General features: G+C 26.9%; 1 protein-coding gene across 2 annotated transcripts in view; it reads right to left on the minus strand.

Moving 5' to 3' along the window:
- Positions 1-18,839, minus strand: part of LOC112689281 — a 156,046-nt gene that overhangs the window by 98,498 nt on the left and 38,709 nt on the right. The window lies entirely within an intron of this gene.

The raw sequence follows: 18,839 nt of genomic DNA on the forward strand, positions 1-18,839 counted from the left end.
AGCCCTTGTTTTTAGTTTGCATTAATAACCAACGACACTAATAAGGACTTAAAGTTTAGATGTACATAGTTGCATTTATTATGTTTGCATTGACCCCACAATTTTTAATTTATTGTGATATAGTGTAAAAGTTTATTATTAGGTAATCATATACTAATGTAGAAAAAAAAAGTGCTGTAATTCATCGCTTCATTAATTTTACTTTTTTATGCCAAAAAGTTCTTAAAGGATAATAGGCAATTAAAAACACTTAATTTAAATTAAAATCTAAATATTTGATAGAAAACAAACGTTTATATACATGAAATAAATAAACAAAAACTGAAAAGTTTGAATAATTAAATTTGTCCTGATGTAGGTACCAATAATTAGCCGAAAAAAAATTAATAAAACAACATGAACGCTTAAATCTTATAATTTTCATTAAAATCGTATAAGCGCATTGTTTTCTGTTGAAATTTTTATAACTGAGATGTTTATCTTACAATAAAAATAAATTTTAAACAAATAAAATAAGCAGAGCTCAATTGTATAGATTGTAAGCTTAAAAATTAAAACAATAATTATAAATAGGTAAAATTTAATTACTAAAACTAATAATGCATCTTTTTTTTTTTTTTTTGCTTTATGCGCCATTTAGGCGCTTCGCAGCTTCTACCAAAGTTCTCCAAAGTTCTCGATCTTCTGCATCCTCAATACTTGCTCCATTGCTTAATCTCTTCAGGTCGTCCTTTACTCGGTAAAGCTTTAATAATGCATCTACCATAACTAATTATACATCAGTTTTGTATAGCATTACATATATATATAGTTATTGGAAATAATTTGGTTTTCGGCTATGAGTAGTAAATGGTACATATTTTTAATGTAAATATTGTTACGAACTGCTAAGGACAAGACGACTTTTTTATGTAAATCTGAATTTAAAATAATAACTGGTGTATTATATGAAACGTATGTTACACATTACATGAAAACGTACTATTGTTTTATTATATTTTTTCTCCGAGTTCGTAGGTGGCACATCAATAACATGGTTTGTGTGCACGAATGAAAATAAATTGGTTATACATGATTTATGATTATTCGGAGTTATGGTACAGATGCAAATGTACGAATAATAGTAATAATAATAATAATAATAATAATAACGTGATATAGCCGACGAATGATGCGTTGCATTTATGTATACCAATACAATCTCGCTATTGCTCGAGGAAAAATAAATCCCTGTGCAATTGCTGTCACCGATAAATATAACATTATGTGTTCTACTCGTTTATCGACAACTCAACTGTTATTGTCCTCTCGGGCATCGATGATCCATCGACATTTTATGAAATTAGAAAAGTGTTCGAATGCCATTTTGTGGTCACATATCTTTATTATACAGGTGTTTCCGTACGACGAAGATAGCTCTTTTACAGGAATAATGTAGTTACATCCACGCGCACACAGAAATCAGAGTAAGAGAAAACAGAATAGATCAAAGGGACAAATATATCGAAAAGCCAGGATGTACTCGTATGTGTACCAAATGAAAACTTTGTGCCACTAAACGACTCATCTGCACGAATACCACGCATAAATCGTCATGCAAACAGATATCTCTCATTCATATAATTTTACCTTTGAACGCTCTCAAAAAGACTCGAATGCCAATACATGTCACCATATAGGACGTTTATAGATATATCATCGATATATAGATATGACCATCGACCCATGATAAACTAAAGTACGTCGTTTCAATATCCAAATGTGGGCGACAGCACGTTCGATGAACCAATCGAAGATGATCATATTATTATTTTTATAAAGCTGGATGCAATAACGGTCGTCGAAAAAAAAATTATGTTGTTCAACAGCAACCATAAACCATGAAACAATAGATTAACTTTTCGAAAGTATTATAATATGTAAATGTTGCGGTGGAATGGAGGTATTGAAATAATCGTATAAAAATGAAAACAAAACATTCAACTTCTTCTAGTTATTAGATGGATAATACTTAATAGTTTCGCTAAGTTTTTAAATGATTTTGTCATAAAACGCATTTTTTAATAAATAAAACGAAAAAATAAAAATACAATATCATAGACATATTACAAAACCTATTCATTATAAACTTGTAGAATATTATTTTAATCCTAAAAATATTTAATTATATAATTATTATTAAGGCGATACTATTTCTATAATATATCCTTATGTTATTATATTCGAAGCAATTTTTTAACATTACTAGTTTCTTTTTTAACCGTAAGTAAAAATGAGAACATTTTGACTTGTGATTGAATTACAGTGTGAACAAATATGTAGGCAAGACATTGCGAGTTTAAGTTAATAGACCTAACAGTTGTTTTATATATGATATAAATACCATAAATAATATTTTTCGTACCATGATAATTATTTTAACTATTTTTTTTCTGAAATAATTGGAATATCATCGAATAATACTTGAAAATAATCTTTTTAAATATCAAGTATTCTTATCGTACGTGCAGTTGAGTTCCAGGTATGTTACTTGATTTTAATGGTTTTAAGTGCTCATATTGAAACATTGTTTGAAATTAAGGTAGATAATCAGATATCGCAGTATAATATTGTAAAAGATTTTTTCGTTCTTTAAAATTTCAAATAATCATCGTTCGTGCACGATGGAAACATGGTAAACTGATCGAAAATAATGTACAGAAAAATATTCTACAACAAAATACGACCAAATTACATAAAAATGATTGAGTGTGTACAACACTCAAACGCTCACGCATCCGTCGTAGGTCAAGTCCCACGGAAAGTGTATGAGAAATATCGTAGATGAATTATCGGTAGTCACAAAATAAAGGGTTGAGTTATTTCTACCGCGCGCCACGATAATCAAACGAAATAAAAGTAGTAGAGAAAAATATAATACCATAATTAATACCGTTCGACAAAATAGTTAACGATGAAAGCAAAAACGAAATTGATGACAATTATTCATCGAAACGCGTTTGGAATGAGTAATTGGAAATATATACGTGTATAGATGTAAATGCGAGACTATCTCTGTGAGTTATCGGAACGCACGTATTCCAATGTTTGTATAAAAATCAACATGACGACATTTTAAACGGTCGATTAATCATTTCAATCGGGCATTGCATCAAGTATGAATACATCGTAGGTGCACCCCGAAATCGTTAATATTCGCAAAATCGTACAGCACGGTCGGCGGAAAATGTTCTTTCAAACGTAAAGGATTTTCGGTTACTGCGCGCAATTGAAAACATATTGCGATATTCAAAACGTTTTAACTGCGTACAGAGCTCCGCGCTAGAGCAATATCTGTACATGAAATTGTAATGCACGTAAGAAAACGGAACTGTCAATGAATTTCTTTATTATTCGAACTAAACGTTTGACCTCGGCGTAAGCAAATATTAAATCGATCGCATAATTCAAGATACTATATACATATACAAGTTATTAAAACACGTCGAGGAGTAGTCGAATACGTAATTTGTGCACTCCTTGTGGATATAGCAAACACAACTGCTGACACGCACACGTCTACTACCAGAAGTAACCAATACGTATCAACGGTAAATTTAACCACCGGTGACCTTTTTTCGTTGCTCCAAAGCCTTCAAGAACTGTAATCAATCGTTATGTTTAAACGACTCGATTTCAGCAAACGCAAACGTTTATTTCCATCTCACGAACGATTATGTAAAATTGTACAGTTCATAAACGTTCATAAATCGCTTGAAAATGAAAACACCGTAAAGTGCCGATACACAAATACGGATAACGTTTTTCCCTTTAAGTTTGATAGCTAATCCGATTATTCTAATATTTAAGCTAATAACATAGATTTGGTTCTGCTGAATGCAGATTTGCTACTACTGTGTACGTTTCTAAGACGGAGACTGTACGTGCGGGTGTCACGTCCATTTAACGGATTTGGCCGTACATTCAGACGCGAACGTTTCGATTAAACACACATCTGAAGTGCAAGACGGCAAAACCTCTAGAAAACACAACACCAACACAACTCAATGGAATCGTGGACATGATTGAAAAATGGTACGGCCGCAAATGAATCGTAAGACCGGAGAAATACTATAAATAATCGTGGGCCGCTGAGATCGTGATTGTTTAATGGATGCGTGAGGACAAGAGCAGAGAAGTTGTTGTTGTAACGAAACGCAAGCGGATTTTAACTTACGATTGTTGTTGAATACTTGCCTTGATTAAATCGCAGTAATAATGATCTAATGGTAAACGAGCGTTGGAAGAAAAACGAAAAAGACACAAAAAAAAAAAAAACGTTTGAAATAGTAAAATAAGGGACAAGAATTACCTTATCTTTATTTGAGGCTCTCTAACACTTTTCTGTATATTATTGATTTTTTTCTATTTTTATCGAATTGGAATGGTCAATATAATGTCGAATGGCGTCATATATACTAAAACTATATTTATTTAAATTATACATTTAGTTCCGTATCAATAGTTTATTGTTTTTAATTTTAAATTTACAACCATATTTATGATAATAATAAATAAATTATAATTAATTTAAAATCTTATATATTATGACATGTTATAATTACAAAAAACTGAATTCGTGTTTTTATTACCACTCGTGCTTTTTAAATTTTCTTATATACTTAAAATAGTACGTGATCCGCTGTCTAAAAAACTTAAGATCCTTAATTTAGGAGATATATAGAAAAAATTATAATTTTGTATTATGCCCATTGTAATATTCATGAATAAACCGGAAAATTACATTTATTGGTCGTATATGATTTCATAATTACAATTAAACTTTATGTCTTTATGTTAACATACGTCATTAAGAGCGTATTGATCTAAAAATATGACAAACTATAATATGTGCTGAAAACTATTATAATAAGTAACATAATACTTAACGTTATAAAAATAGTTTTCCAATAGTTTTCTGTTCAAGAAAATATTTTTAGCTAATATTTCAATGGTAAACAATTTAGAAATATATATTGTTTAAAAATACACTATGCATTGTTCCGTTCTGAACTTTTTAGGCTTTATAAATAAAATTGAAAAAGTAAAAAAACTTTTAATTTGTATAACAACGCATTTATTTGGTCTAGACGGTCATTCCATTTTAGAAATAGAGCTAAAATTTAATATAATTTAATATAATATGATAAAACGTCATTTTACTGGTGCATATTTTGTGTACAAATTTTGAATGGTTTTACCGACATTCCGGAACCATTGTAATATATTTAATTTACGGACCAAAATTTTCCGTTCGTTTCAAAATTTTCGCAGTTTTTATACTGGGACGCATGTAAATATTTTGTTCTAAGCAGCTTGATGTATCGAATGTTAAATTTTTGTAACGAATTGATGAATTTTGAAATTTTTGTAGATTATAAGGCGAAATTAAAACGTTATATGTAATATAATTAACTATGTATGTATTATTTAAATTCAATATTAATATGTTTAAAATTATGTTAACTGTACTCCTGCCTCTTGTGGGTGTAAATGATTTAATAAATTAATAAATAAATAAATATTACGACTACAGCCTTTTACACGAATAAATATTATTGTTAATTTGCCAAGAAACATTTTTTAAACTCTGTATACTCACATTTAGTGTAAACATTTTTTTTCAGTAGTAAATATAGAGGGTTAATTTAACAAAAAGAAATTATGCATAAAACTAACGTTAATTTTACGTATACCATTATTATTATTTATATTACACTATTGTTTTTTTTGAATTTGTATGCGCCTTCGTTTAATTTTCCAAAATATAATATACCATACACATAAAATACGGCAATTTCCACTGACTTATGAATGAAAAATATTTACGAGTTAACATTTAAGCTGTGTTATTCTTGAAATAATAGATTTTTATACGAAAACTTGAAATTATTTTGTATCCATAAATAATTCCTGGATTTTTTTTTCATAGTTCTACTTGATTTTCATCATTCCTATAACGACTTCGCGGTCTCGAAAATTACAAAACTGACGTTCGTAACTCGACCATTGTCACGGAATGTAATATACTAGCATTACTTTATTATATATTATATATATATATTCTTTTAAACGTTTTACTTAACGATGAGTGCGAAGGATTTTTTCATTCATGAAAAAACATTTACACTTCGAGTAGAGAAATTTCACCGTGTATTGAACCATCCCGAAGAATCGATTATATAAAAAACAGTATAAAATGTAATTGATTATACAAATCAAAATAATTTATAGTTTTTACTTAAAAATTGGTTTGGAACCGGTTTGTTGAATGCAAACGTAGTGCATGATTTTTAGAATGATGGCTTCAATACATTTATCAGTTCCTGTTGCATATACAATGGTAAAATAATTGTTTATAATAAAATGAGCAACAAGAATGTGTCTGTTTGAAAATTAGAGAAATCGTTTGTTTTCAATATTATGAATTAGTATATCGGTGTAATTTTCGTGTCCACGATTTTTGTAGGTGAAATGCTTTCTCCTTTATTTTTAATTAATACGCAGCTGCGTATCACCTTAATTAAATTCTAGCATCTGGTAAGCACATTTTTTCGAGAACAGAAAACTTTTTGTCGTATCAACAGATTAATTGCTTCTTGATATAACTTTATAACAACAGCGCGCAGTGGTATTGTTGTTCTTGTCGTATGAAAACACTTGATGTAGAGTTTTACTTTTTTGAACTTTCCAAGGATTGTTCACAGTTTAAATGTATTCATACTTTGAAAATTTGATATTTATGTTATATTCCGTTTTGTCATATTTACTTATAGAGTAGTGTTTCTAGGGAAGTATATGATATGGATTAAATGCTATCTTAAAGTGTATAAATTTTTTTTTCCACGACCAAGCGTAATCTGCATGGTCGTAAACGCTCGGTATCAACAGTATATAACTGCTGGAAAATAAAAAAAATAATATTGATCGCAACCACCCCAAGATCGTGGGCACTGGACTGTGAAAGTTAAGAAACAAAATATTATAGAAAAACAATTTTATATTTTTACACACGATTTTATCTAAGTACTTTTATAAAGTTTCTACTATTACAATTATATAATGCTCATCTATTGGACTGAAAAATGATCTAATTTTATTTTCATTCACAAACTCATTATAATAACGTGGCATTCATAGCATTTACTCGAGACATTTAAGAATTTGATTGATCTCTACTATACAATACCTTATGTTTCTATATGGTGTGTATTTTTAATAACAACAGCTTTGTACCTTTCGATATTTGATTTAAAAATGCAAATTTCAGTTGGACCCACGAATAATTATTAAGGTATTATTAACCGGTTCAAAGCATTAATAATCGGGAATAAGTTACGGTGTTTCCCCGATTGCTTCTGATCAGAACTGCAATAATTAATAATGTTGTTAAACGTTTCACGTACTGCTGATACGTCATACAATAATCTGTTTCACGAACCGTAAACAATGAGGCCGCGGTAACAGTAGCGTTGCTAAGAATCGGCATAATATCCTTAAGTATATAAGTATAAAATTATATGCGTTTAAAACTGTACCCACGTGTGAACGTATCAATTGGATTAAAAAAAAAAAAAAATTGAATCGTGTATACGAGTCTCGTGCAAATGAATTTAAATACACATGAGATTAATGATTTCATCACGTGTTTGAAATTGATAATTTGTATTATTGTTTGTGTTTTATAATGTTCGATAAACAAAAACGATGAATGACATCAATGGCCAACAAAAAGCAAAAAAATAAAAATAACATATACCCTCTAGAACTATTTGACGACCGCGCGTAAAATAGCATATTAATGCACGCGTAATAATGTATTATACGAAATTTTACAAAACGAAATTTTAAGCATGAACATCTTTTTATTGTACTTCAATAATAGATTTTTAAAATTCTTGAATTTTCGAAAAACGTATTATGCGAATTGTAAGACTATATTCTTACAATTTTTAAATTTGCTGTACACCATTAAGGCGAGTATCCTGCGGTAGTGTTAACTTTGGTTTTTCAAATGAGAACATCATTTTTTTTTTGTAAGCAAACGATTGTTCAGTTAATCGTCCTGGAATTTCAATGTAACGCAATTATTCGGACCCTTACATTCGGAGTTATTCGAATTGGACCACGAAAAAAAGGTAAGCATACATACAACTTGTATATTATAATTATAAATATATATATATATATATATGATGTGTACGCAAGCACGTCCATTTTGTATATTTTATTCAGGCTTTGGAGATTAGTTGAATAAAACATCCGAATACTTCATCATGTGATATTGGTTAACGAGCACGTTCGCGCAGCACGTTCTCCAAATTTGTTAGGAGATGATTTCGTTTGTAGCGCTACTGTAGTAAGGCATTAAAATTCCGAGTTACCGCAGAATATAATGTTCAACGCGAACGATTGTTGTTTATAAAACGCTTGGAATAAAACAATTTAATCGAACCCACGGGGCCGTGTGTGAAATACGTTTTTCTCATTTGTTTTTTTTTTTTTTTTTATTGTAATTTTTATTCTGTTAATTTATTCTCTTAAAACTAACCTTATTTTGTTATAGTTGAAGCATTTTTTTTGAAACTTTTTATCCTATGTGCCCATTTCATTGTTCACAATAATGTACCAAGCAATGTACCAACCATAGTTTTTTTTGCTGTTTTTCCTCGAGCTAATATTTTAATAATATTCAATTTTAGTAAATTGCTGACACATAACAGGTACTTGATAAAGACAACAAAGAGATAATTGATACTGTGTTCGAAAAATAAAACATTATTTTATACTTAATACATTATATTTATGATTGTATAATTTGAATTCACGTGATCTCCAATACCGGCAGGCTTTTGAGTTGTAACATTTAACACGAAACAAATTTTAATTTGTTAGAAATCAATCAAAAATCAACAATAATAGTATGTGATCGTGTTCAAATGAATTATACGGTTCGATACGTTTTAATATTTTTTCGTAACATAAAATGTCTTGCAGTAGTTTACTTATAATTCATAATTCGAACAAACATTTTTTTACCAGCCATATTATACTATGTGATTTCTAATAAACTAGAAATCCTCAACGTATATGATCGCTAATAGTATGTTATTCTACTTGGATTTTTTTTTTTCATTTATACCGCATGTAACAGCCATGAACCACACAATATTATCATGAAAAATATATAAGAGTCAAGAGTAGGATAAACGAGGTTCTCAACCATCGTAAATAAGATGAGATATAAAATGTAACAAAATGTGTAGAATACAAAATAATTTAACAGCGTGCCAACAACAATGGAGGATTACATTTTGCACGGGATAATTTTGTCTTCGTGTAATACTTTCATATGTTTTATGAAATCATCTTATATTCATAAAACATATATCGTTTAATATTTAAACAGTCACGTGAGTGTAATCCATCGATCAGGGAATATTATATATTATGCAGTACACCGTTAAATGGCATGCCAGTATGAATAATATGAAACAGTGCGAGTATAGCAACAGTTTATCGAGAAAACACTTTCCGGATAACTCTCTCGTGATTGAACTTTAACAGTAGAAACGCTATTAGCTGATAATAGACCCCCAATACTCGAACGCCTATAACAGTTGTCATTTATCTGTCTCTTCCTTGAGTATATTGATCCACATAAATGTACCCTTTAATGTTTTACGTATCGGGGTTTTTATTTTTTTTCATTCTATGACGCCGTATTTGTAAACTTTTCGATTGCTCTAGTGCGTGTTCACCAGAAATTTTTAAATAAATAAAATTAATAATACCTAAAGGTTTTATGTTTTTTTATGACGTACATATATTACAAAGTTTTTCCAACTGAAATTGTAATTTATAACTATTTCAAAAATCTTTATGATAAAAAAATTCACACGTAAGAAATATTTTTTTCTTAAAAGAACTAACGGTATTTTTCAGTGTTAAGGACCAACTAGTGTTTAACTTTTATTTCTATTCAATTCTGAAAAATACCTCATAAAACCATGATTCCAATATTAGTCTCCATTATTTTAGTTTGAAATTTGTTTCCCTCTTACTTAGGATATACAACGGAATATGTATATTATAATAGTAGGGCAATTCCTTAATTATATTTTAGGCATAAAGTATAAAAATCTCATATTTGTATTTAAGTTAATTAAAAGAAAAATAATTTTTCTAACACAGGCTAAGAACAGTATTTTGACGTTGGGAGATGAAATTAAGTAAATATTAAGTATTTAAACCGAAATTGAAGTTAAACTGTTACCTTTATTTCTATTTATGGTATTCAGATAACGTTAATTTTTTCATACCTTATTTTTATGAAACATACTTGGTAATTAATATTTATTGTACTTTTTCTATGTTTAGACTTCAAGTCAATTATTGATTTATAAATTAATTAACGTTTTGGTTTTAAACAAAACTGATTAATCGGTTAAATTATTATTTACGTTTAAATCAGACAGCTTTAAACATGTACCTAATTGGGTATAACAATTCCCAGAATTTTATAATCAGAGGTCGAAGAACATTTTGAAGAACAATAACTGCAAGTGGTAATGTGAAAATATAATAAAAGTGCAATAAATTACATCGGCACAAAATTATATTAAAAAATGTATGAATTTGGTGCGACTGAATATCAAATGCATAATTTTTTATTATAGGAGGTAAAATAAAAAAAACAAGTTGTACACAAAGCAGTGGCGTCATTTGTGGGCGGGAAGAACTTGTATATTTGACAGTTTAGACACTATAGTTAAACCATTCTAAAGTCAGCACATCATACAAATGTAAATTTATGTTTATATAAATAAATACTTATGAATGAGTAATTATGTACAAAGTACAAATTATTGCATTTTTTGGACTGGTTTGACATTCCTCTCAACCCTAGTTAATTGACAGTTTGGTAAAATGAGCCACTCATTCAGTAATTAAATAAGAACATGCTTTTTTCTCCTACTCTAGAAAAAACAGAAATTACGCCACTGATAAAAAGCTAACGATTAAAACGTCTATCAATTTTTTTTTCTATCTTTAGAACTTATTGACTTAGTAACTAGACAAAAAGGAGAAACCTAATTTTAGGTGACTGTTTTATAATCTGATAATATTACATATAATAGGCTAAAAAATATATTTCATCTAGTGCTAAAATGTGCATCAACGCTTTTCTATATACGAATTACCAAATCAAGAACATCAATTGAAGTATTTCAATGTAATTTTCCAATCAATTTTTGTAACTCACGTGACAATTTTATCGGATTTTAAAAAATTTAATTTTTTTACTATATTAAAATTGATGGCATTTTATTTAAACAATTATTTTTTATTTTCGTTTATTTCTATACAGTAATTATATTATATTTATATCAATAATCAATAATATAACTTGTTTATCTTGAACTGATCAGTTTCAAAGACGTTTTACTTTTGTTTTATGTTCGGTAAAAAATACTCGATCACTGAACTTCAATGAAGGAAATCAATAAACGTTGGATTTCAAAAAAATTCCATCACGTACACCACGGCAATTACAGTACTATTCATGTAAGTATATTGTATTAAATTACAAAGATGATGAAAATATTCTATTACGTGAACACACGGCAATAAAATTTGGGATTTTATTGAAATATACGAAAACCGGTGTTATACACTGGATTTCAATAATGCTAAAAAATAAAAACCTAAAACGAAATAACTTTTATAGACCTTTAGATAGTTGAAAAAAAACATTTATATTTCTTGTCTAGAATTGATTATATGTGACGCACAATTTACATGCATATTTATTATTTATTATATATATTTCATACAAAAATATATAATATATAATTGGCACTACTGTGTAGGATCGTGTAGGGGTGAATATATACTTATAAATATGTATTTGGTATATAATATAAGACATCTTCTCACGTTTGCAAATTCCAGGTCATCGATTCCCAATTCGTTAACATCCTAGACTCACTGACCCCACGATACAAAAAGTAATTCATAACAGCATACATAATACAGAAAATACAGTTTAAATATAATACGAATGCAACTTATAACGATTATATGATATTTGGTTATTAGTTTATTGAAATAAAAATATAAGCAATTTAATAAGATAACTAAAAATTGAAATTATCAGTTTTAAAATACATATTACTCAATTATATCAACGAATTATAATGTCAATATTTCTTTGTTTATAATCTGATTTAGTAATAAGACTATCACTTTAATATAATTAAATATTTTTTCTATTAATAAAATTTATTAATAAAATAAATTAATAATATAAATAATATAAATAATATAATATAAATAATAAATTAATAAAATTTATTTAACTTAAAAATAATTTTTAAACATTAATAACTGAAATATTTAAATTGTTACTTTACCTTTCTTTTACATTATTTAACGTATCTATGAATAATAATTAAATATAATATTCATTATATATTTTTGTCAATATATATTTTTTTTAATAATTTATATTTAAATATATAGAATAAAAAATTAAAATTAATTACTAATTAAAAATTAAAAAAATTTATAGAATTTAGAAAGCGACAAATGTGTTTAATTCTACAAAAAAAAAAAAAAGTGAAAAGTGCTTATTTCCCCCTATGCATCATTAAAATAATAACTGTGTGGATTAATTTTCAATATCATATCCCAAAACCACTTAATTAATTTAATGGTATTTCTATTAACATGCAATTTAAATGCATTAAATGATTTTTGTTTTCGTAATATACTTCTCCATTAGTTAAGAAAAGTTATCGAAAGTTATAATGTTAAAAATAGCACATTAAAACTCATCGAACAATTACGACTTTGTTTTATTTAAATAAATTACAATAATCAATTGAACGATAATTTAAAAATACTTATTATTTTATATGCTTTTATTTATTTTTAATTTTCATATTACTAATAAATCAAATAATATTAAGTTTCAATACTAATAAACAAACTAAAATAAATTATTAAGCTCTTATTTGATTTCAACTTTTTATGTTCAAAAACTGTAAGGTTTTCCGATTAATTGTTTTATTAACAAATATTGACTAAATTTATTGCTGCAGTATACGTATGTATCTATATAAATTACATTTATAACTTTTATTAAATCATAAAGCGAATTAAAACTAATATAGTGGAAGTAGTATTCGTTCACAGAAGATAACAACAAACAAATAATTAATTTTTATTCAAAAATCTAATGTAGTCCTATGAGATAGTCAAATATATTTTAATTGAAATACACATTGGACTGAATTTCAATACAATATAATAGTTACCTCAGTATTTTTATGTCTCAAAATATTTATAAGTGTAAGGGATGAGAATAAAAAATTATCAATTCAAGTAAGAATGTATGTATAAATTTACAATTATTCATGAATATAATATGTTATTAGTGTTAAAAAAAAAAAAACAAAAGAAAGAAGGAACTCTAGATAGTAAATATTATGTAATGATAGATAAAAAATATTTTCATAAATTAAGCATGCAAATCTTGTAGATCATTCCATATAAAGTCTTTGTTAGTATATTCCTATTACACATTATTTTTCGGGTTCGGGTTAAACGTAATAATTTACTGTACTAATAAAACTCAGCTACTACAATGCTATAACACATATATTTATATAAATATATATATATATATATATATATGATTATAAAATAATTAAAATCAATGATCATAAAGATAAATAATCAGGGGAATGATTAGGGGAAAGAATCAAATCACTTTAGAAGAACATCTCACATTTAAGTTTATATATCTACTTGGCAGTTGTAAAAATTCAACTTTTAATATTTCTTTAGAAGATATATATAGAAAAAATATAACTGTTAGTTCGAAAAAGTCAGAATTAAGAATTTATTGATAGATAATTCCGAACGATTAAAAACAGATTCATACTTATGTGAACTCGTTTGTAGAACGTTAAAAAAAAATTAACAGATAAATAAAAATGAATACATTTGCCATGGCATACGTGAGTTCTGGAATTCATAGTTCCACATATTCTATTTCAATATTCTATAATGAATAGCACCATTGTTGATAGAAATTCAACACCAAAGAAAAACATAAATATCGTAATTGATAAAAAGACGGAGTTCACATAATATATTAAAGAAAAATAAGAAAAATATACTGATAATAAAAGAGTTTAAAAATAAAAAGTACAGAGAAATTATAATTACTAATAGTAGAAACCAGTATATCTGAAAATAAATAAATCGTATTAAGTACGAACTTAATAATGAGAGGATTATTCAAAAAAAGCTGCAAACATATAATACTGAAAAATATTACTCATATTAATGAATTTGAAAATGTATGATAACCTAATTAAAATAAATAAAATTGTATATTATTTTTCAATATTACTTTATATCAATATTTAGTTATTGATATGATCTAGAACTTTACAACAACTTTAAATAAGTTCGGATGGTTTTTTCGTTAGACATTTAATCGATTTGAAAACAAATTATCAAGATTATAATAAAGAATGGGATTATAATTAATGATTTAAAACGTATGACATGAATATGCATATAATATACAGATAATATCAGTTAATCAGTTTAATTACTGTTTTTATGTTGGTTAATTTGACGGAAATTATTCAATTTTTTTTTTCAAATAGTGAAACTAATACTACAGCTTGATAACAATTTGTGTTTGAATCGTTTTACGTTATAAAAGTACAACTGTAATAGTGTTATGCTACGTTTCAATAAATTCGATTTTGTCACGAAGCGTATATTCGCTGAAAACTCATATTGGTTTGCACGACGATTATTTACGTGCACATTATGAATTTAATGTAGGACAAATATTTTTATTTTATTTATATTATTAATTTTGTATATAAATATTGATCTTTTTTATTCATAATCCTTTAGCATATTATATACGAGGATAATATATATTTTACATACTAACCATTTACGTTTTACAAAATTGGTGGTTTATACCACTACAACTAAACATTATATCTACATTGGCTTTATCAAATAAGCACCTAAATTAATAGTCATGCAATTACATTTTACGGAATATGGGAACAGGATGACCGAGCTGATAAGGCATTACCAAGCTCCGTCATTGGCTTAATTCACAGAAATAAAAGTTCTTGATTTCTGGAAACGCCAATCTGTATTAGAATCACGAGAGGGAAAGAAAGATATATATTTTGCCCTAGCACCTACATGGTGCTTTTAATTATGTTGCCATTTCAGCAACCGAACTTTGGTATCACTTCCGATCATTAAGTATCACAAAAGAATACATTTCAATTTATGAAATTCACATTTTTGATAAGCTTGTCTAATTTAAATAGTTGAGACGATTACGATTATTGGAGTAAAAGTGTTCTACAATACGTGAGAAAATATGCATTAGAATTGAAAAAGTTTATATATATTAAAAAATGTTGCATGTAATTATTGGTTCTTAATTTAAATTTATTGCAATTGATGTTCGTTTTCTACTGTTCCATAGTGTATACTCACATTTTAATTTAATTTTAAAAATTACGGTTGATATAAAAAATAAGGAAAAATGAGATCAGCCATGAAAAATTTTAAATATCTTAAACATACCAACACATAATAGGTTCATTGCGCGAGAAAGTGCCACCCGGTCGTCGATTAAACGCAAAAAAACATATATATATATATATATTATAAATATTACTAATTCTATACAGGAATACAAATCCTAAAATAATGGTATGTGTTTTTTGATGGTAACTAATTAAACATGAAAATTATACTACTGCACGTATACTCAAACAAATAAAACACACACACACAAACATAATGAAATGGTTTTTCTTATGTTGATCATACTGTAGTTAAAGACTGTTTTTAGTTTAATTTTCTTTTTAGGTTTATACATTTATAACCGTATTCGTTGATTCATGGTTATTTTTGTGGTTTCAAGTTTTAACTAAAAAACAAATATTTTTTTTTACTCTGTATAAATAGTGTTTAAAGAAAATTCAAATTTATGCTTTATCGGATACAATATTATCTTGACAGCAACTATTAAAATTATCATTAACATTTTTTCTTTCTACACTATTTCATATAATATATAAGACAGATAAAAAGTTATGTCATATAATTTGTTCAAGTTCTAAACTATGTGTATAAATATCTAACTGTCATATCATCGCCTTCCTTGAGTGTTTACATGATCATACATTTTAGATATTCAAACGATACTACTTACAATGATTATGATCTTGCATATAAAATGATTTTACTATCACATAATGATACATTTTTAACATATTTACCTATAGTCATACAATTATCAATCTTCAACTAGAAAAAATTCTGATAATTTTTTATTTTTTTTTTTTAATTTGCCTTTGTTAGTACATTACAGTAAAAATTCTAATCATACAAACACGTATATCGAAGTGATGATCGATTCACGTTCATATAGTCTTTTCCGATGTATTATCGCATTTATATGATGTGCATTCTTCGGTCTCTAACACATCGACCGCTGTAGTAGTTGTACATAAACCGTTAATAAATGTAATATGTATCTAAACAAGGAACCAGGTGTAAATGAACCATCATCAATCATAAATGAACAATTCCTTTCTATTTTAAATATTAAAACTAGCTGTTTCGAATCTTTTATTGGCCTAAATCTATCCAAAGATACAATAAAACCTTATGCTTTTGAATTTACATATTCCATTAATTATGCTGGGTAAAACCATTCGTTAGTTACTTTTAAATGCGTATAAATAACGTATAAATCACTAAAATACTTGAAAGTTATAATCGATTTAAACAATAAAACTAATGGACCCGAATAGCCATTGAAAAGTTTTAGTATAACTATTGTTTAAATACATTAATATGTATATTATAATACATAGATACATTTACTACTCCACACTCACACGCGCGCGCGCACACACAATGTACTTATAATACGTAGAAGAATAAATTGTATGCATTATATTGAATACATTACGATTACATTATTCGTAATTTTATACGGTATGTCCATACACGTTTTGAACAGTTGAGATAAATATTAGTAGAACGCGAAAATTAAAATATTAATATGTTTCAGATAATACAATTTATAGACGATAATTTCGAGAACAAGTAGAAAATGAAAAAGCGATATTACAGAAATTGATTTGGTTCGCTTCGAAGGATATCGTTTATAAAAAGGTCACGTAAATGATGGTATAAAAAGGATTTTAAATAACAAACTCTGTTATTTGGGGAATACATAAATGGCTCCCTAAACATATTATATTATTCAATGTGTTCGTTTTTAAGTTCTGAGTAAAACGAGGCAATGACACTGAAAAACTAATGCCTTACATAACGATGATGAGCCCCAAGTTATACGTTTGTATTTTCAACGGATAACTAATTTTCTATATTTTTAAATTCTATTAAATAAAATATTTATTTAATAAATATCAGAAATTACAGATATGTTAGTAACATAGATTTTTTCATTTAATATTTGGAGTACACTTTAATAATTACTATTTATTCAGACAATCATTGATTAAGAAGAAACAATAATTGAGTGATAAAAATATTAAAATAAAATTTTGAAAAAGACAAAACTACACTCAAACAAATAATTTCAATTTTTGAATAATAACTGTATTCATTTAACTTATAAAATGCATAATTATGACATAATAATGTCGTATTGAATTATTTACTAAGTTAATATTTTTTACGCAATTTATAAATATTGATTTAATATATAAATTTATTTATTTATTGAAATAATATACGGGTTAGGATCCAATTACATGAATTAATTTTAAAATAGCGTTTGAGAAAATTATTAAATAAATGTGGAATAAATTAAAGTTTAGTATAACAAAAAAATATAAAATAAAAGACAATTAATATTAAATAAACTTATCAAGTTATATGTACTGTTAGTTTAGTTGAAACATGATTTTTATAAGAGTAGAAGGAAGTAGAAAAAAACGGATCAATATTATAGTTATTTACAGAGTTCATGATTTTCAAGAGTGGTGTGTTAGTTGCATAATTTGTAGTTTGAGATTTTAAATAGAATAGGTTAGTTGATCGGGTGTGAGCTGGGGAAACTTTGAATGACAGACGAGATATGAGGTTAGGACAATTAATATGACCATTTAATAACTTAAAAATAAAATATAAATCAAGTCTGATTCTACGTTGTTCAAGGGATTCCAGATTCAGATAAGTAAGTAAAGGATGGTAAGATGTATGGAAAGTTCTGGATATATTCAACATGAAAGCTAAAAACTGTAAGAACTTGTTTTGAACTTATTCTAGAGTATTTATTAATCCAATATTATATGGTGGCCAGATACTTGAACAATATTCAAAAATTGAGCGTACCAGTGAATAATAAATTGAAATAAAAGCATTTTTATTATTGAAATCGACACAACTTCTAGATATGAAACCAAGCAGTTTTAATACTTTATCCTTTATATAACGGATATGAGCATTGAATGTTAATTTATGTTCAAAAAGAACGCCAAGATCTTTTATAACGTCAGTTATTCTGGGTAGAGGTGTACCATTAATATGATAGTTGAAAAAAAGATTGGAAAAAGAACGGGAGAAAGTCATTATTTGACATTTTTGAATATTAAGTGTAATACAATGTTTATTGCACCAATTAAAAAGCATTTTTAAATCAAATTGTAATAAAGCAGCATCATTACAACAATTAACGACACGGTAAATTTTAATAT

This window comes from Sipha flava, unplaced genomic scaffold (genome assembly GCF_003268045.1).
Source record: "Sipha flava isolate LNK unplaced genomic scaffold, YSA_version1 43_pilon_pilon, whole genome shotgun sequence".
NCBI classification, from domain to species: domain Eukaryota; kingdom Metazoa; phylum Arthropoda; class Insecta; order Hemiptera; family Aphididae; genus Sipha; species Sipha flava.